Source organism: Hyperolius riggenbachi, chromosome 9, assembly GCF_040937935.1.
Source record: "Hyperolius riggenbachi isolate aHypRig1 chromosome 9, aHypRig1.pri, whole genome shotgun sequence".
NCBI lineage: Eukaryota > Metazoa > Chordata > Amphibia > Anura > Hyperoliidae > Hyperolius > Hyperolius riggenbachi.
The window spans coordinates 225,420,767-225,442,454 of record NC_090654.1 but is presented as its reverse complement, the minus strand read 5'-3'; the positions used below and the strand labels follow the sequence as shown (position 1 = coordinate 225,442,454).

General features: G+C 42.9%; 1 long non-coding RNA gene across 1 annotated transcript in view; it reads right to left on the bottom strand.

The window, feature by feature from the left end:
* Window positions 1-21,688, bottom strand: part of LOC137532985 (uncharacterized) — a 53,206-nt gene that overhangs the window by 25,759 nt on the left and 5,759 nt on the right. The window contains exon 2 of the long non-coding RNA XR_011024095.1: window positions 12,751-12,834. This is a non-coding gene — a long non-coding RNA (uncharacterized lncRNA). The remainder of the gene's footprint in view (window positions 1-12,750; window positions 12,835-21,688) is intronic.

Here is a 21,688-nt window from a genome sequence, read left to right as displayed (position 1 = left end):
TTGTCTCTCGGTGTCTTGTCTCTCGGTGTCTTGTCTCTCGGATGTCTTCTCACGTCTTGCGATGTTTTGTCTCTCGATATATTCTCTTGTGGTGTCTGTCTTACGATGTCTTGTCTTGTGATGTCTTGTCTTGCAATGTTATGTATTGCAATGTCTTTTCATGTCTTACCTCTCGATGTCTTGTCTTGCGATGTCTTCTCATGTCTTGTCTTTCGATGTCTTCTCTTTAGATGTCTTGTCTTGAGGCACCTTCTCTTGCGATGTTGTCTTGCAATGTCTTCTCCTGTCTTGCGATAGCTTGTCTTGCGCTGTCTTGTCTCTCGATGTCTTGTCTTGCGCTGTCTTGTCTCTCGATGTCTTGTCTTATGATGTCTTGTCTTGCGATGTCATGTCTCTCAATGTCATGTCTCTCGATGTCTTCTCTTGTGAGGTCTTGTCTTGCGATGTCATGTCTTGCAATGTCTTCTCAGGTCTTGCGATGTGTTGTCTTTCGATGTCTTGTCTCTCGATGTCTTCTCTTGTGATGTCTTGTCTTGCGACGTCTTCTCTTGCAGTATTATGTCTTGCAATGTCTTCTCAGGTCTTGCGATGTCTTGCCTTGTGATGTCTTGTCTCTCGATGTCTTGACACTCGATGTCTTGTCTTGCGATGTCTTCTCATGTCTTGCAATGTCTTTTCTTGCGATGTCTTGTCTTGCGATGTCTTCTTATGTCTAGCGACGTCTTTTTTTGTGATGTCTTGTCTTGATATATTTTGTCTTGCAATGTCTTCTCTTATGAGGTCTTTCCTTGCGATGTCTTGTGTCTCTACGTCTTGTCTCTCTATGTCATGTCTTTTCTTGCGATGTCTTGTCTCACGATGTCTTGTGATGTCTTGTCTCGATGTCTTTTCTTGTGATGTCGTCTTGCGATGTCTTCTCATGTCTTGCGATGTCTTGTCTCTCGATCTGTTGTCTCTCTAGGTCTTCTCTTGCGATGTCTTCACTTGCGATGTCTTCTAATGTCTTGTGACGTCTTTTCTTGCGATGTTTTGTCTCTCGATGTCTTGTCTTACGATGTCTTGTGAGGTCTTCTCATGTCTTGCGATGTCTTGTCTCTCGATGTCTTGTATCGCAATGTCTTGTCTTGCGATGTTTTGTCTCACAATGTCATGTCTCGCAATGTTATGTATTGCGATGTCTTGTCTCTCGATGTCCTGACTCTCGAAGTCTTGTCTTACGATGTCTTGTCTCGCGATGTTAAGTCTTGCGATGTTATGTCTTGCAATGTCTTGTCTCTCGATGTCTTCTCTTGTGACGTCTTCTCTTGCAATGTCTTCTCATGTCTTGCGATGTCTCGACTCTCTATGTCTTGTCTTATGATGTTTTGTCATGCCTTGTCATGTCTTGCGATGTCTTGTCTCTCGATGTCTTGTCTTGCGACGTCTTCACTTGCGATGTTATGTCTTGCAATGTCTTCTCATGTCTCTCGATGTCTTGTCTCTCGATGTCTTGTCTTGTGATGTCTTGTCTCTCGATGTCTTCTCTTGTGATGTCTTGTCTTGCGAAGTCTTCTCTTGCGATGTCTTCTCTTGCGATTTTATGTCTTGCAAGGTCTTCTCTTGTCTTGCGAGGTCTTGTATCTCGATGTCTTGTCTCTCAATGTCTTCTCTTGCGATTTCTTCTCAGGTCTTGCGATGTCTTGTCTTGCGATGTCTTTTCTCTTGTTGTCTTGACTCTCGATGTCTTGTCTTACGATGTCTTGTCTTGCGATGTCTTGCAATGTCTTGTCTCTCGATGTCATGTCTTACAATGTCTTGTCTTGTTATCTCTTCTCTTGTCTTGCGATGGCTTGTCTCTCGATGTCTTGACTCTCAATGTCTTGTCTTGTGATGTCTTGTCTCTCGGTGTCTTGTCTCTCGGTGTCTTGTCTCTCGGATGTCTTCTCACGTCTTGCGATGTTTTGTCTCTCGATATATTCTCTTGTGGTGTCTGTCTTACGATGTCTTGTCTTGTGATGTCTTGTCTTGCAATGTTATGTATTGCAATGTCTTACCTCTCGATGTCTTGTCTTGCGATGTCTTCTCATGTCTTGTCTTTCGATGTCTTCTCTTTAGATGTCTTGTCTTGAGGCACCTTCTCTTGCGATGTTGTCTTGTAATGTCTTCTCCTGTCTTGCGATAGCTTGTCTTGCGCTGTCTTGTCTCTCGATGTCTTGTCTTGCGCTGTCTTGTCTCTCGATGTCTTGTCTTATGATGTCTTGTCTTGCGATGTCATGTCTCTCAATGTCATGTCTCTCGATGTCTTCTCTTGTGAGGTCTTGTCTTGCGATGTCATGTCTTGCAATGTCTTCTCAGGTCTTGCGATGTGTTGTCTTTCGATGTCTTGTCTCTCGATGTCTTCTCTTGTGATGTCTTGTCTTGCGACGTCTTCTCTTGCAGTATTATGTCTTGCAATGTCTTCTCAGGTCTTGCGATGTCTTGCCTTGTGATGTCTTGTCTCTCGATGTCTTGACACTCGATGTCTTGCGATGTCTTCTCATGTCTTGCGATGTCTTGTCTTGCGATGTCTTTTCTCTCGATGTCTTGACTCTCGACGTCTTGTCTTGCGATGTCTTCTCATGTCTTGCGATGTCTTGTTTCGCGAGGTCTTGTCTCTCGATGTCTTGTCTTGTTATGACTTCTCATGTCTTGCGACGTCTTCTCTTGCGATGTCTTGTCTTGCGATGTCTTCTCTTGCGATGTTATGTCTTGCAATGTCTTCTCAGGTCTTGCAATGTCTTGGCTTGCGATGTCTTATCTCGTGATGTCTTATGTCTTGCGACGTTTTGTCTCTTGATCTCTTGTCTCTCGATGTCTTGTCTCTTGATGTCTTCTCTTGTGATGTCCTGACTTGCGATGTCTTCTCTTGTGATGTTATGTCTTGCAATGTCTTCTCAGGTCTTGCGATGTCTTGTCTTGTGATGTCTTGTCTCTCGATGTCTTGTTATGACTTCCCATGTCTTGTGATGTCTTCTTTTGCAATGTCTTGTCTTGCGATGTCTTCTCTTGCGATGCTATGTCTTGCAATGTCTTCTCAGGTCTTGCGATGTCTTCTCTTGCGATGCTATGTCTTGCAATGTCTTCTCAGGTCTTGCGATGTCTTCTCTTGCGATGCTATGTCTTGCAATGTCTTCTCAGGTCTTGCGATGTTTTGTCTCGCGATGTCTTGTCTCTCGATGTCTTCTCTTGTGATGTCTTGTCTTGCGACGTCTTCTCTTGCGATGTTATGTCTTGCAATGTCTTCTCAGGTCTTGCGATGTCTTCTCTTGCGATGTCTTGTCTTGCGATGTCTTAAGACGTCTTTTTTCCGATGTCTTGTCTCGCGATGTTGTCTTGCGATGTCATGTCTTGCGGTCTTATGTCTTGCGATGTCTTTTTTTGCGATGTCTTGTCTCACGATGTCTTGTCTTGTGATGTCTTCTCATGTCTTGCGATGTTTTGTCTCTTGATCTCTTGTCTCTCGATGTCTTGTCTCTTGATGTCTTCTCTTGTGATGTCCTGACTTGCGATGTCTTCTCTTGCGATGTCTTGTCTTGCGATATCTTGTTTCTCGATGTCTTGCGATGTCTTCTCATGTCTTGCGATGTCTTGTTTCGCGATGTCTTGTCTCTCGATGTCTTGTTATGACTTCCCATGTCTTGCGATGTCTTCTTTTGCAATGTCTTGTCTTGCGATGTCTTCTCTTGCGATGTTATGTCTTGCAATGTCTTCTCAGGTCTTGCGATGTCTTCTCTTGCGATGTCTTCTCTTGCGATGCTATGTCTTGCAATGTCTTCTCAGGTCTTGCGATGTCTTCTCTTGCGATGCTATGTCTTGCAATGTCTTCTCAGGTCTTGCGATGTCTTGTCTCGCGATGTCTTGTCTCGCGATGTCTTGTCTTGCAACGTCTTCTCTTGCGATGTTATGTCCTGCAATGTCTTCTCAGGTCTTGCGATGTTTTCTCTTGCGATGTCTTGTCTTGCGATGTCTTATGACGTCTTTTTTTTCCGATGTCTTGTTTCGCGATGTTGTCTTGCGATGTCATGTCTTGCGGTCTTATGTCTTGCGATGTCTTTTTTTGCGATGTCTTGTCTCACGATGTCTTGTCTTGTGATGTCTTCTCATGTCTTGCGATGTTTTGTCTCTTTATGTCTTGTCTCGCGAAGTTATGTCTTGCGATGTCTTGTCTCTTGAGGTCTTGTCTCTCGATGTCTTGTGATGTCTTCTCATGTCTTGCGATGTCTTGTCATGCGATGTTTTTTCTTGCAATGTTTTGTCTTGCAATTTCTACTTATGTCTTGCGACGTCTTTTCTTGCGATGTCTTGTCTCTCAAAGTCTTGTCTTGTGATATTTTGTCTTGCGATGTCTTGTCTCTCAAAGTCTTGTCTTGTGATATTTTGTCTTCCGATGTCTTGTCTCAATGTCTTGTCTTGCTATATTTGTCTTGCGATGTCTTCTCTTGTGATGTCTTGCGATGCCTTCTCTTGCGATGTCTTTTCTCTAGATGTCTTGCGATGTCATGACTTGTCTTGCGATGTCATGATTTGCGATGTCATGATTTGCGATGTCTTGCCTTGCGATGTCATGTCTTTTCTTGTGATGTCTTGTCTCTCGATGTCTTGTTTTGTGATATTTTGTCTTGCGATATCTTCTCTTCTGATGTCATGCGATGTCTTCTCTTGTGATGCATTTTCTTGTGCTGTCTCTCAATATCTTGTCTTGCGATGTCTTCTCATGCCGTGCGATGTCTTGCCTTGTGATATGTCTTGCGATGTCTTCTCTTGCGATGTCTTTTCTTGAGATGTCTTATGTCTTGCGATGTCTTCTATTGTGATGTCTTGCGATGTCTTCTATTGTGATGTCTTGCCTTGCGATGTTTTGTCTCTCGATGTCTTGTCTTGCGATGTCATGTCTTGTCTATTGATGTCTTGTCTCTCGATGTTTTGTCTCTCTATGTCTTCTCTTGTTATGTCTTGTCTTGCAATGTCTAGTCTTGCGAGGTCTTCTCATGTCTCTCGATGTCTTGTCTCTCAATGTCTTGCAATGTCTTGCGCCGTGTTTTCTTGCGATGTCTTTTTTCTCGATGTCTTGTCTTGCGATATTTTGTCTTGCGATGTCTTCTCTTGTGATGTCTTGTCTCTCGATGTCTTACCTTGCGATGTCATGTCTTTCGATGTCTTTTCTTGTGATGTCTTCTCATGTCTTGTGATGTTTTGTCTCTCGATGTCTTGTCTCTCGATGTCTTGTCTTGCGATGTTATGTCTTGTGACGTCTTTTCTTGCGATGTCTTGTCTCTCGATGTCTTATCTTGCGATATCTTCTCATGTCTTGTCTATTGATATTTTGTCTTGCGATGTCTTGTCTCTCAATGTCTTTTCTTGTGATGTCTTGTCTTGCGACGTCTTCTCTTGCGATGTTATGTCTTGCAATGTCTTCTCAGGTCTTGCAATGTCTTGTCTCGCGATGTCTTGTCTCTCGATGTCTTGTCTCTCGATGTCTTCTCATGTCTTGCGATGTCTTGTCTTGCGATGTCTTTTCTCTCGATGTCTTTTCTCTCGAAGTCTTGTCTTGCGATGGCTTCTCATGTCTTGCGATGTCTTGTTTCGCGATGTCTTGCCTCTCGATGTCTTGTCTTGTTATGACTTCTCATGTCTTGTGACGTCTTCTCTTGCGATGTCTTGTGTTGTGATGTCTTCTCTTGCGATGTTATGTCTTGCAATGTCTTCTCAGGTCTTGCGATGTTTTGTCTTGCGATGTCTTGTCTCGTGATGTCTTCTCATGTCTTGCGATGTTTTGTCTCTTGATGTCTTGTCTCTTGATGTCTTGTCTCTCGATGTCTTGTCTTGTGATGTCTTGTCTCTCCATGTCTTCTCTTGTGATGTTATGTCTTGCAATGTCTTCTCAGGTCTTGCAATGTCTTGACTCTCGAAGTCTCGTCTTGCGATGTCTTCTCATGTCTTGTCTCTCGATGTCTTGTCTTATGACTTCATATGTCTTGCGACGTCTTCTCTTGCGATGTCTTGAGATGTTATGTCTTGCAATGTCTTCTCAGGTCTTGCGATGTTTTGTCTCTTGATGTCTTGTCTCTCGATGTCTTCTCTTGTGATGTCTTGTCTTGCAACGTCTTCTCTTGCGATGTTAGGTCTTGCAATGTCTTCTCAGGTCTTGCGATGTCTTCTCTTGCAATGTCTTCTCTTGCAATGTCTTATGACGTCTTTTTTTCCGATGTCTTGTCTCGCGATGTTAGGTCTTGCGATGTCATGTCTTGCGATGTCTTTTGTTGCGATGTCTTTTCTCACGATGTCTTGTCTTGTGATGTCTTATGTCTTGCGATGTTTTGTCTCTCAATGTCTTGTCTCGCAAAGTTATGTCTTGCGATGTCTTGTCTCTCGATGTCTTGTGATGTCTTCTCATGTCTTGCGATGTTTTGTCTCAATGTCTTGTCTCTCAATGTCTTGTCATGCGATGTTTTTTCTTGCAATGTTTTGTCTTGCAATTTCTACTTATGTCTTGCGACGTCTTTTCATGCGATGTCTTGTCTCTCGATGTCTTGTCTTACGATGTCTTATCTTGCGATGTCTTCTCATGTCTTGTCTATTTATATTTTGTCTTGCGATGTCGTCTCTCAATGTCTTCTCTTGTGATGTCTTGTCTTGCAATGTCTTCTCAGGTCTTGCGATGTCTTGTCTTGCGATGTCTTGTCTCGCGATGTCTTGTCTCGCGATGTCTTGTCTCGCGATGTCTTCTCTTGTGATGTCTTGTCTTGCAACGTCTTCTCTTGCGATGTTATGTCTTGCAATGTCTTCTCAGGTCTTGCGATGTCTTGTCTTGCAATGTCTTATGACGTCTTTTTTTTCGATGTCTTGTCTCGCGATGTTGTCTTGCGATATCATGTCTTGCGGTCTCATGTCTTGCGATGTCTTTTGTTGCGATGTCTTGTCTCACGATGTCTTGTCTTGTGATGTCTTCTCATGTCTTGCGATGTTTTGTCTCTTAATGTCTTGTCTCGCGAAGTTATGTCTTGCGATGTCTTGTCTCTTGAGGTCTTGTCTCTCGATGTCTTGTGATGTCTTCTCATGTCTTGCGATGTCTTGTCTCTCGATGTCTTGTCATGCGATGTTTTTTCTTGCAATGTTTTGTCTTACAATTTCTACTTATGTCTTGCGACGTCTTTTCTTGCGATGTCTTGTCTCTCAAAGTCTTGTCTTGCGATATTTTGTCTTCCGATGTCCTGTCTCAATGTCTTGTCTTGCGATATTTGTCTTGCGATGTCTTCTCTTGTGATGTCTTGCGATGCCTTCTCTTGCGATGTCTTTTCTCTAGATGTCTTGTCTTGCGATGTCATGACTTGTCTTGCGATGTCATGATTTGCGATGTCTTGCGGTGTCTTCTCTTGTGTTGTCATGTCTTTTCTTGTGATGTCTTGTCTTTCGATGTCTTGTTTTGTGATATTTTGTCTTGCGATGTCTTCTCTTGTGATGCATTTTCTTGTGCTGTCTCTCAATATCTTGTCTTGCGATGTCTTCTCATGCCGTGCGATGTCTTGCCTTGTGATATTATGTCTTGCGATGTCTTCTCTTGCGATGTCTTTTCTTGCGATGTCTTATGTCTTGCGATGTCTTCTATTGTGATGTCTTGCGATGTCCTCTATTGTGATGTCTTGCCTTGCGATGTTTTGTCTCTCGATGTCTTGTCTTGCGATGTCATGTCTTGTCTATTGATGTCTTGTCTCTCGATGTCTTGTCTCTCTCTGTCTTCTCTTGTTATGTCTAGTCTTGCAATGTCTAGTCTTGCGAGGTCTTCTCATGTCTCTCGATGTCTTGTCTCTCAATGTCTTGCAATGTCTTGCGCCGTGTTTTCTTGCGATGTCTTTTTTCTCGATGTCTTGTGATATTTTGTCTTGCGATGTCTTCTCTTGTGATGTCTTGTCTCTCGATGTCTTGCCTTGCGATGTCATGTCTTTCGATGTCTTTTCTTGTGATGTCTTCTCATGTCTTGCGATGTTTTGTCTCTCGATGTCTTGTCTCTCGATGTCTTGTCTTGCGATGTTATGTCTTGTGACGTCTTTTCTTGCGATGTCTTGTCTCTCGATGTCTTATCTTGCGATATTTTCTCATGTCTTGTCTATTGATATTTTGTCTTGCGATGTCTTGTCTCTCGATGTCTTGTCTCTCAATGCCTTTTCTTGTAATGTTTTGTCTTGCGACGTCTTCTCTTGCGATGTTATGTCTTGCAATGTCTTCTCAGGTCTTGCGATGTCTTGTCTCGCGATGTCTTGTCTCTCGACGTCTTGTCTCTCGATGTCTTCTCATGTCTTGCGATATCTTGTCTTGCGATGTCTTGTCTCGTGATGTCTTCTCATGTCTTGCGATGTTTTGTCTCTTGATGTCTTGTCTTGTGATGTCTTGTCTCTCCATGTCTTCTCTTGTGATGTTATGTCTTGCAATGTCTTCTCAGGTCTTGCGATGTCTTGACTCTCGAAGTCTGGTCTTGCGATGTCTTCTCATGTCTTGTCTCTCGAGGTCTTGTCTTATGACTTCTCATGTCTTGCGACGTCTTCTCTTGCGATGTCTTGCGATGTTATGTCTTGCAATGTCTTGTCTTGCGATGTCTTGTCTTGCAATGTTTTGTCTCTTGATGTCTTGTCTCTCAATGTCTTCTCTTGTGATGTCTTGCCTTGCAACGTCTTCTCTTGCGATGTTATGTCTTGCAATGTCTTCTCAGGTCTTGCGATGTCTTCTCTTGCAATGTCTTATGACGTCTTTTTTTCCGTTGTCTTGTCTCGCGATGTTATGTCTTGCGATGTCATGTCTTGCGATGTCTTATGTCTTGCGATGTCTTTTGTTGCGATGTCTTTTCTCACGATGTCTTGTCTTGTGGTGTCTTCTCATGTCTTGCGATGTTTTGTCTCTCAATGTCTTGTCTCGCGAAGTTATGTCTTGCGATGTCTTGTCTCTCGATGTCTTCTCATGTCTTGCGATGTTTTGTCTCTCGATGTCTTGTCTCTCAATGTCTTGTCATGCGATGTTTTTTCTTGCAATGTTTTGTCTTGCAATTTCTACTTATGTCTTGCGACGTCTTTTCATGCGATGTCTTGTCTCTCGATGTCTTGTCTTACAATGTCTTATCTTGCGATGTCTTCTCATGTCTTGTCTATTGATATTTTGTCTTGCGATGTCTTGTCTCTCAATGTCTTCTCTTGTGATGTCTTGTCTTGCGACGTCTTCTCATGTCTTGCTATGTCTTTTCTCTCGATGTCTTGACTCTCGATGTCTTGACTCTCGATGTCTTGACTCTCGACGTCTTGTCTTACGATGTCTTCTCATGACTTGCGATGTCTTGTTTCGCGATGTCTTGTCTTGTTAGGACTTCTCATGTCTTGCGATGTCTTCTCTTGCGATGTTATGTCTTGCAACGTCTTCTCAAGTCTTGCGATGTCTTGTCTCTCGATGTCTTCTCTTGTGATGTCTTAACTTGCGACGTCTTCTCTTGCGGTGTTATGTCTTGCAATGTCTTCTCAGGTCTTGCGATGTTTTGTCTTGCGATGTCTTGTCTCTCGATGTCTTGTCTCTCGATGTCTTGTCTTGCGATGTCTTCTCATGTCTTGCGATGTCTTGTCATGACTTCTCATGTCTTACGACGTCTTCTCTTGCAATGTCTTGTCTTGCGATGTCATGTCTTCTCAGGTCTTGCGATGTCTTGTCTTGCGATGTTTTGTCTCGCGATGTCTTCTCATGGCTTGCAATGTTTTGTCTCTTGATGTCTTGTCTCTCGATGTCTTGTCTTGCAATGTCTTCTCAGGTCTTGCGATGTCTTATGACGTCTTTTTATTCCAATATCTTGTCTCGCGAAGTTATGTCTTGCGATGTCTTGTCTCTTGATGTCTTGTCTCTTGATGTCTTGTGGTGTCTTCTCATGTCTTGCGATGTTTTGACTTTTCATGCGATGTCTTGTCTCTCAAAGTCTTGTCTTGCGATATTTTGTCTTCCGATGTCTTGCCTCAATGTCTTGTCTTGCGATATTTGTCTTGTGATGTCTTGCGATGCCTTCTCTTGCGATGTCTTGCGATGCCTTCTCTTGCGATGTCTTGCCTTGCGATGTCTTGCCTTGCGATGTCATGACTTGTCTTGCGATGTCATGACTTGTCTTGCGATGTCATGACTTGTCTTGCGATGTCATGACTTGTCTTGCGATGTCATGACTTGCGATGTCTTCTTTTGTGTTGTCATGTCTTTTCTTGTGATGTCTTGTCTTTCGATGTCTTGTCTTGTGATATCTTATCTTGCGATATCTTCTCTTCTGATGTCTTGCGATGTCTTCTCTTGTGATGCATTTTCTTGTGATATTTTTCAATATCTTGTCTTGCGATGTTGTCTTGTGATATTATGTCTTGCGATGTCTTCTTATGTCTTGCGATGTCTTCTATTGTGATGTCTTGCCTTGCGATGTTTTGTCTCTCGATGTCTTGTCTTGCGGTGTCATGTCTTTTCTTGTGATGTCTTGTCTATTGATGTCTTGTCTCTCGATGTCTTGTCTCCCTATGTCTTCTCTTGTTAGGTCTAGTCTTGCAATGTCTAGTATTGCGATATCTAGTCTTGCGATGTCTTCTCATGTCTCTTGATGTCTTGTCTCTCGATGTCTTGCAAAGTCTTATGTCTTGCGCCGTGTTTTCTTGCGATGTCTTGTTTCTCTATGTCTTGCGATATTTTGTCTTGCGATATTTTGTCTTGTGATGTCTTCTCTTGTCTCTCGATGTCTTGCCTTGCGATGTCATGTCTTTCGATGTCTTTTCTTGTGATGTCTTCTCATGTCTTGCGATGGTTTTGTCTCTCGATGTCTTGTCTTGCGATATGTCTTGTGACGTCTTTTCTTGTGATGTCTTGTCTTACGATGTCTTATCTTGCGATGTCTTCTCATGTCTTGTCTATTGATATTTTGTCTTGCGATGTCTTGTCTCGCAATGTCTTTTCTTGCAAGGTCTTGTAATGTCTTCTCATGTCTTGCGATGTCTTGTCTCGCAATTTCTTTTTTTGCGATGTCTTGTCTTGCGATGTTTTGTGTCTCGCGATGTTATGTGTAACATCACATGTCTGCATTACACCAAGCGTCACATGATGCTAAATCATGTGACACTTGGTGTAATGCAGCGCACACGCAGCCCAGGGGAGGCAGAGGAATCAGCGTGCTTCTGAGCCGATCGCTATGCGCATGCCAGAAGTGAAGAGGGGATGACACTGCACGCACAGGGCACAATATGTCCGGGTGGGGGGTCAATAAAGTCGCCGGACACCGGCAGGAATATTAGAGGAACGGCGGCAGATGGAGGGGGGCAGGGGGCGCTAAAGGTATGTGTTTGTATTCCCCCACACAATACAGCAATATTTTTTTGTCAGCTGTGGTAGCCTTTTGCGCGCAAAGTTCCTAGAGTAGCGGCACATTGCGTGCGCAAAAGTCAGCGATCGCGCGAATCGTGGCACATTGCACACGCAAAAGTCCGCGAACGGCACTTCACGTGCTAACTGTTTAGCACACCCGTGCTAAGCAGTTTGCACGGCTTTGTGAATGAAGCCCAAAATATGAAGTTGCTTTATATTATATAATATGCATTGGCTACCCTTCTCTTTATAACATATCAATATACCAGGCTGCATACAAACATACTATTGCCTGCTTCTGTTTAAATAAAACATGTATGTTTTCAATAAAGTAATAGTGTAAAAAAAGGAAAAGGAAAAAAAGGGACCTTGGAAAAAGTGAGAGCAGCAAGGAAATAGAACTACAATGGACTGCACTACATATATACCAGTTGAAGGTGAATAACCCTAAAGCCCTAACAATAAGGCCTTTTTTAAATGGGATGTCGAACTGCAACCTTGTCAAGCAGTTCAGTCTCCCAACTGCCATCAGAAGATCTATTGATTTTGTTCCGATAAGTTAACCGCACATTTGCATATGTGTTGTATTCCAGTGAATGTGTCAAATAGAATTTTATTTATAACATGTCTGATGTAATGGACACAAGAGTCTTTCTGTGAAGAGTTCACAGCAGCCGTGTTACTGCTCCCCCCCTTTGTTCCACTATTTCCCTCTATGTTAATTCTGTCACCCCTTGTGCCTCCATGATGCTCCCTCGGTTCCTCTATGCCTCCACCGTGTCCCCCTCTGCACCAGCAGTGCCCTCCACCCATACTTTCTCTGCACTCTGTGCCTCCCTGAGCTTCTTGTTTCCTTCTGCCTCCACTGTTTCCCCCTGTGCGATCTCTGTTTCCCTCTGCCTCTACTGTGTCCCCCCTGAGCTACCTCTGTTTCCCTCTGCCTCCACTGTGTTCCCCTGTGCTGTTTTCCTCTGCCTCCACTGTGTCCCCCTGAGCTGCCTCTGTTCCCCTCTGCCTCCACTGTGTTCCCCTGTGCTGTTTCCCTCTGCCTCCACTGTGTGTCCCTGAGCTACCTCCGTTTCCCTCTGCCTCCACTGTGTCCCCCTGAGCTACCTCTGCTTCCTTCTGCCTCCACTGTGTCCCCCTGAGCTACCTCGGTTTTCCTTTGTCTACACTGCGTCCTCCTGTGCCTTCAGTAACCCCTTGTGTGCCGCTTCTGTCTTCTGAACAAACAGTATCCCCCCTCCACTCGGTAACAGTTTCCTACAATTAGTACAAGTCCACATTTAAACCCCCCCCCCCCCCCCAACTGTGCAGCCTTTTCTCCCTTGCATGTAGAGTAGCACAGCAGTGGTTGGCAGTGTTGGGGTGCATTACCTGCTCCAGTGTCACATCCGTATCACCTTCCTCTTCAGTGCAGTCATCCATTCTCACTCACCTCCATTCTGCTCCAAAAAAGCTCTGTAATAGGATATAGAGATGAGACATGCAATTAGCATGGTGCAAGGTACAAGCATAGATAAACTGGTGTTTATATTACTATATAAGATTCAACTTAAAGTGCAAATGCCGAAAATTCTGAAAAAAAAATATTGTGTTCTAAAAAGTCAAACAGCAATATGTCTCCACTGGCTCAAAAATATACACAGGCAGTTGTATTTGATGAAAAAAAGATTCCAGATAGAATCCAACGTATATTTACTTAGCCAAGGCCTGACTGGAACTTCCTTACTAAAGGTGCCCACTAATGATATAATATTGAGGTACACTTATACCAAATCGATGTAGTAGAATGGTAAACTGAGTGAATATACATTGAATGGATACTTTAGATAGTCCATCATATTACATAAAAGTGGTAAGATTGTACAATCACGTATCACTGGTGGACACTTTTACTTACAAAGGTCTATACCAGAATGATGAGACAAATGGCAGCCATGCAGAAAGTGGGACACTGACTAAACTCACAGGCGAGCTGGAACATTCTATTACAAAATGTATTATACCAAACATACAGAAAGGCTGTTATCACAGCACACAAGCCTTACACATCTATCACCTTATCAAACTGTTCTCATAGTTCTACAAATGAGCAACTGCACACAGCACCAACAAAAACAGGAAAAGGATGAGTGGAATAGTTGGCAAGTCTCTACTGAGCAAGAAACTGAAGGCTATGTGGGCACATATGAGCAAGAAAGTGAGGGCAATGCCAACAGATAAAAGCTATCAGCTAAAGATCTTATTGGAAGCTACATAAACTACCCTCCGGTCAACTAGAGGCTAGTGACGAGTCTGTACAGTGTTGTTGGCCCTGCAATGTCACCCGAGAAATTGACTCCTGATCCCTGCCGGGTGACATGCATTGAGCATGTGTGCAGGCCTTTCCACTACCTGGGTCAGTTTGCGTTGTAGAAGAATTTTCCACTCACTCCTAAAGTCCTGATCTACATGCTTCTTGTGGGTCAGGGACTTTCCGCCAGGCTTGCTCAAATCCGCTCCGGGAGACATCCGGATATTTGCTAACCGGATAACTCCAAGTAAAGCTGTGCGGGGGGGGAGGGGTTGTATCAATCTTACCCGTATGATGCCTTCGGTCCATCCCTGGCGCCTCCCACAATGCGCTGCATGCGCTGGTCACATAACTACAAAACACTTCCTTCTTCCGGGTTGAAGGAGGAAGTGTTTGTAGTCACGTGACCGGCGCATGCGGTGCTTGGAGCGCATCGTGGGACAGAAAAAGACGTCATACAGGTAAGATTGACCCCCCCCCCCAGCTTTACTGGGAGATATCCGGATAGCAACTATCCGGATGTCTCCCGGACCAGATTTGAGCAAGCCTGCTTTTAGCACCATTCAGGATACATTTAGCACTGGCAGCCTTCGTATATCATATGTTTTGGCGTAGAAGATGCTCCGGCATATAAGATGCTCCGGCCTATAAGATGCACATAGGTTTGAAGGACAGAAATCATGAAAAAAAGAAAAATACTAAACCTGGTGCATCTATAGTGCAGGGGCATCTTATTTACCCCCAAAGAGACTTTATCCTACCTACACTGATTACTCTCCCAGTCCCAGCTACTTCACTACACTCACAGCTACACTGACTACTCTCCCAGGTACTCTCTCTCAACATTCCCAGCTACACTGACTACACACCCATCTATACTGACTACACTCCAATCTAACTGCATGGTCTTACCGATCCAGCGAAGTAATAGCCCTCCGTAGCTGTATACAGACAATTCAGCCGATGTATATGCTAGTCCTGCGTGACCTTCCAGGTTCACTGGTGCCCTCTAGCTGTGCATGTCATGCGTGACCTGAAGGTGCAAGTACACCATGCGCAGCTAGAGGGCACCAGTGAAACCGCAAAGCGGAAGCCACACAGGAAAATGTATACAGCGGAGGAGATAGAGCGCATTGCTGGGTAGGTAAGAGCTTGTTGAGGAACATGTGGCCAGACCTTTGGAATATAAGATGCACTGACTCTTTCCCCCTCCCCCCAATTTTTTTTTTTTTTTTTGGGGGGGGGGGGGGGGGGGGATGGAAGTGCGGCTTATATGCCAAAGAATAGGTTATTTCTCTGGTTTTCTTTTAATAAATTATACTCCACAAATTTACCCATTGAATACTGGGGTCGCTGGAAAACCAAAGTAGAACTAGTGTTAAATGTGCAAAAAGAGGAACAGAAGCCAAGAACAACCGATCTGAGCGCTTTAATAAAATCACATTTCACAGATCTACTCAAATAGTTTTAGCCTAACAAATATGCTGTTTCATCAGATGCAGACACAGTTCAGTCTCTTGTCAGCAGTGTAATCAGTATATGGGCTTCACATGGAAACATAAACCAGCAATGTGATAAAGAAAGCCAAGTCGCCTTCCTTGCACAGGCTTATCATCCAATTGTGTTTGCGATCCTGCTTCCCAGTGCACAAACTATTGCAATATCCCCTAACAGATATAACAAAAAAAAAAAAGTGAAATACACATTTAGCTGGCCAGACTCTAAATCTCAATGAAAGACTCAATGGGTCACAGGGCAAACTAACAATATGAAAATTTGTATTAAAAAACGAAACAGTACTAAACAAAATACCTAAAACATGTAAGATATACTGGGAACCAACAATCCATAAGACATGCTTTTAATTTTGCTTTGCTTAACGATTGCTGACCATGGCTGCGGCCGTCACAACAGCTTAAATTGCAGGGCAATATATTAGATTGAGTAGCATGAATGAATTCTCTGTACGGAGATAGTAATCCTCGTCTATATTCACATCACTTACATCCGTGCTGACCAGGGCTGTGGAGTCGGAGCAATTTTGGGTGCCTGGAGTCGGAGTCGGGCAAAAAAGCACTGACTCCGAGTCCTAATGAATTTAAACTGTAATTAAAATAGAAAATATGATAAAATGTTTTATTTCTCAGATAATAGTCATCATAAATAATTTATATATACAGTAATAGCTGTGCTTAGTCCACAAAAATGAAATAAACCAATCAAAGTTAGTTACTTGTGCTGCTTCAATAAAGCAGTCCCCGTATTTTTAAAGTCAGATATACACATCTGATTGTGACTGTACAGTATATATGTGTACACAGGAATCTCTTATATATAGTAAATAACATCTATGCTGTAAGAATAAAGCCTGATGTGTAGCTGTGTCACTAATAGAGATGGTCAATGAGATGGAAATAATTCTGCGCTGATGCTGGTTTATGCAAATGTATGCACTTTGCTCATGAAATCAAATAATTTGATATGTTAAAATTTGGTTTGGTGACTACGAATTAAAGGGTACCTGAGACGGATGAAAAGAAAAAAGTGTTATACATAACTGGGGCTTCTTCCAACCCCCTTCAGGCTAATCAGTCCCTCGCTGTCCTCCTCCACCCCCTGGATCTTCTGCTATGAGTCCCGGTAATTCAGCCAGTCAGCGCGGTCTGGCCATGTGCCACTCCAACAGCCAGGAGCATTCTGCACCTGCGCAATAGTGCTGCGCAGGTGTAGTACGCTCCTGGCAGCGGAGTGTGTGCATGCAAACTAAGCAAGACTGGCTCAAGTACCTGAACTCATAGCAGAAGATCCAGGTGGCGGAGCAGGACAGCGAGGGACTGATTAGCCTGAAGGGGGCTAGAGGAAGCCCCAGGTATGTATAAAACTTGAATTTCATCTGTCAGGTTTACTTTGTTACACAGTAGTACTATACTCTACATATGCACTCCCCACAGAGCTGCAGAGAATGCACTGAGAAGGTTGTGCACATTGAACACAGAGGTGTTGTCTATCGCCCATAAACCTGGTTCGGATTGTGCATGAAGAATGTGTAATAGAGAAAGAATCGCCTCATTCTACTGCAGAGTACCTGCACTTCACTCTTGCATGTACCCACAGTCACATTGCCTAGAGCCTGATCCTTGTTCAGATGTGTAATAGAGGAAGAAACCCCTCCTTCTCCTGCAGAGTACCTGCACATCATTCTTACATGTACCCACAGTTACATTGCCTAGGGCCTGATAGATGTCCTTTTTTGTTACAAGTACTCTTGCCAAGGATTAGTTTTAGTCTATGACTAAAGGGAATAAATATGGCATATGTATGTCTACATAGCCTTCTCACTTCAGTTGTCTTTTAAAATTCCCAAGCGTTGGCAGTTAAGAGATTAATTTTATGTTACATACTTTCAATCAACAAGATTGTAATATTCAAATTAGAGGAGTCGAGGAGTCTGAGTAATCCTAATATGAGGGGTTGGAGTCAGTGGATTTTTGTACCGACTCCACAGCCCTGGTGCTGACATCAATTTGTAGGGGGCCTCCCCTCTAAACAGCAATTGTCAGAAATGCAAGACGTCAGCTTGTTCCACCATAGGATGTATGCTTAATACATGCTTAGTCATCCAGGACACTGTGCATTACCATCTACAAATCAGCTGAGTGTTTAGCAAGTCTGCAGCATTAAATTGGGTGCTCTCACCCCATCAGTTGATTCCCTTAGCTCACATGTCCTCCGGTGTCTTAAGCTCCAAGAATTTTCACATAACCGCGGCATTGCCATATATGTATTTGGTGTGAACAGCTGATCCCACCCGAAAGTGGACACAGTATTCCGGACTAGGGATGCTCATTCGGATTCCGCGGAAATACAATTTCCGAAATTCCGCCCGACTTTAACATCGATTTTCTCAAAAACTATAAGGTCTTTTTGAAAACTTTTTTTTGCATCTTGTTCAGGATATTCTGTTTAATAAACGCTGAAAATTTGGTGCTTCTAGGACTTACAGGGGCTTTTCTATTAACCACTAAAGTCGGCGGATTTTTACTGTAATGTAAGATGCAGAAAATCTGCATCTGCCTATTTTCTGCATTTACATTACAGTAAAAATCCGCCGACTTTAGCGGTTAATAGCAAAGCCCCCGCAAGTCCTAGAAACACCAAATTTTCAGGGTTTATTAAGCAGAATCTCCTGAACAAGATGCAAAAAAGGTTTTCAAAAAGACATTATAGTTTTTGAGAAAAACGATGTTAAAATCGGGCGGAATTTCCGCGATTTCCGGCGGAAATTCCGAATTGGAATGCGGAAATTGCTAGCGGAATCGGTATTTGGCAATACCGGAATGCGGATTTACCGCGGAATCGGAAATTGCCATTTCCGACCATCCCTATTCCGGACACCAGGACCGCCCACACAAGATGCTGGTGATGGATGGTAGCTGGCAGAGCGGCTGGCCAGGACCCCTGGACTTACCATCACTGGCCAGAAAATGAATTCATGTTTCTCAATCTAATATATTACCTTGCAGTTTAAGCTGTTGTGACAGTTGTGGGCAACAACCACGAACAGCAATCATTCTGTTATATTCATATAGTTAGACAGCACTGTGATGCATTGCGCCTTTCATTGAAATGATTTATAATTAGGGTTGCGCCCCACCCCTTATCATTTGGGCATGGTAAAGAATATGTACTATGACTTATGCATGTCAGTTGTTGTTTGCAATCTCCATATCTTCCACCCACAAACTTTATATTTTTCAGAAACCTCAACCTTTTCTATTATCTTGTCTCTCCTTTTTATGTCTTGTAAGGTTTCTTTACATTTGTTTTGTCACTATAACAATCACACTATCTGCCAGTTCTGTATTATGTACCAATGCCTGTATTTTTATGTATACCAATGTATGTTTTTAATGTACTCATGTTTGTTTGTTTTTCTCTGTACAACAGCAAATGATGGAAATATATAAACCCATAATGATAATAATAACCTTGCCAAAATGATGCACGTTAACCATGATATAACCTAGTGCTGTGAGAAGATGGACCTTCCGTATTAGGAGAGGCTAAGAAGATCTCCTCCAGACTGACCTTTGTTTTCACCCAGTGGCAGTGACTATCTGCCAGTACCACCTGTCTCTGATGTCACCACTTACTGTCTCCTAATGACAACACTATCATCTGCCACAGTCTGTAAGGGCCATTTTCCAAAAAGTGGATTGCCCCGTGTTGCTGATGGCAACAGCACCAAGATTTACATGTATGTAATCCGTGTGCGCCTCTTCCACTAGCTTGGTTCGTTCTCTCCCAAATTGCAAACGCCAACAAGTGTAATTTTTGGCACCATTGTGCTCCATTCCCAACAGCTTCATGCGGGTTGCGTGATCACAATACAGCACAATTGCACTTGTGATCACGCCTCCCAGTGGAAAAGGGCCCTTAGGCACAGGAAACATTAAACAAGGAATATGATTAAGAAACAAAAATGTAACATATTTAATGCAGTCTTCCTGTATGAATACTAATGTGATGTGGAAAGTGAGAAAAAAAAATGGTCCTCATCTTTTATATGACATACTTAATGACACTACCACAAATTCTGAATCAACTAGCCTTGTACAGCAATGCCAGACAAAAGCTATGATGGAAGCCTTCCATGTTCCCAAATTGGAATGGGCTGGAGTACTGTTCAGATTAGAACAACTCTGCAATGTTCATATGTAACCCTGGCAGCATTGCAGTCAGCATTCTTCGAAGGTTCTAAAGTGCTATTATTAGTGGCATATCTAGGAAATATAGCACCTAGGACAAGCACTGACCTTGTGTGCCTCTTTTGCCGATTTTGACAGGACCAATTACAGGCTATGTATAATTTGAATTAATTGTGCATGCAATTTAGAAATCATAAGCATCTCATTGACTATATGATCAGTTGATGGCCTGGAGTCACAAAAGAATCAAGTTCTTTGAAGCTGCACACGCTCCCTTGAAAACTGCACAATAGGATGTAGCGTGACCATGATACTTGCATGGCTGCTACTACATTAATTACTGCAGTAACGGTCATGCTAGTTTAAACAGACTCAGAGACAAACTAAAGTACAGCTCTGATATTTACCCGGGGGTTCCTCCCACCCCATAAACAAATCTAAGTCCCACACCGTCCTAGCCGTTTAGCCGCGGTGAGCCCCGGTAACAGGCAATTCAATCACACAGCAAATGGGATGCAATTATATTGCAATGGTACATCGGCAAGTTAGCAAAGCAGTTTGGCATAGTCCATCGTAATAATGCGAGAAATCGGGTTTACAGTTGTGGTGAAGCACACTTTTTAGTGAGTTAGGATAACAATCAGTCACAACGCAGAGATAGGACAGTGAGTTCACATGTAGAATCATTATGCAATGCAACGCACATAGGTCCATATGATATTAACTTTTCTCCGGAATTTCCTCCAAGGAAGTATTTTTAGAACGTTACCCATAAAATACCTTGTGAATCTGAAATGAATGTGAAAAAAAACACCCAAAAACAAAACAAAACGTATACTTACCTATGGAGAAGAAAGGCTCTGGGTCCTTTAAAGCCTTCCTGTTCATCTCCTGGTCCCCTCGTTCCAGCGCCGTCAGTCCTTCCGTGAGCAGTCTTCAACCAATGGGTGGAAGACTGCTCTCTGCCACCGCGGGAGGCTTCGGAAGTCTTCGGGAACCAGAGTGCTCCGTACTGTACATGCACACTCTCTCACGCACTCGAACATGTGCAGTACGTAGTCACCCATTTAAGGGAGCACTCACATTCCTGAAGCCAACCACAGCAGGATTTCTGAGCGGGGGATCCAGCGTTGGAACGCGGGGACCGTGAGAGCAACAGGAAGGATCAACAGGACCCAGAGCCTTCCCTCTCCTTAGGTATCTGTTTTGGTTTGTTTTTTTTAGATTTACTTTAGACTTGCTTTAAAGGAAACCCAAGATGTAAAAAAAACTGCAGTAATAAATAATTGTATCTATCCTCCTGCTCCTAAAAAATACTATTAGAATCCTGCAGGTCCCCCCCCCCGCGTATACCTTTATATAATTTGCGGCAGAGGAGGACGGGTCCCGAAGGGGGGCAGGCCTATGAGCAAGCGGCGTTCGCGGGTGGGTGAGCGTGCGGGGTGGGTGCACGCGGCTAATTTAACCACTTAATGTTTACAGTACAGTATATCTACTCCCCTAAAAACTTCATCTAAGCCTCAAGGGAGTAGATATTCGTAACTGCCACAATCACCGCTGTGCGTGCTCTCACGTGCTCACGCACTAGTTCTCACTGCTACATGTTAGCCTGGAGATCAATGAATGGGAACGCAGTTCCCATTCATTTTTCTAGTTCCCCGTGTTCATGATCGCGACATCAATTAGATGCCTGCGGTCATTTGTAAACACTGTAGTTACACTTACACGCATTAGTTCCTGTTTGTGTACTAAAAGCATGCGCAGGAAGCTAGTAACTGAGGACATCTTGTGGCCAAAAAGTAAAATTACACCTACAATCATTTACTTTAATAAAGAGACCTACACATAATTTAAAATTAACCCCTTACCTTCCACTCTCTCCCATAAATACCCAAATAAAACTTTTGCATTTAGAAAAAATAATAAAATAAAGTAAAAAAAAACAAAACAACATAAATACTTACCTTAGGGACTGAACTTTTTTTATATGTATGTCAGGATATTACTGTTATTTTTTTAAATGATGGGCTTGTAAATAGTGATGGACGCAAAACTGAAAACATGCACCTTTATTTCCAAATAAAATATTGGCGCCATACATTGTGATAGCAAGATAATTTAAATGGTGTAATAACCAGGACAAATGGGCAAATAAAATACGTGGGTTTTAATTATGGAAGCATGTATTATTTTAAAACTGTAATGGCTGAAAACTGAGAAATAATGATTTCTTTTTAATATTCCCATTAAAATGCATTTAGAAAAAAAATAATTCTTAGCAAAAGGTACCACCCAAAGAAAGCCTAATTAG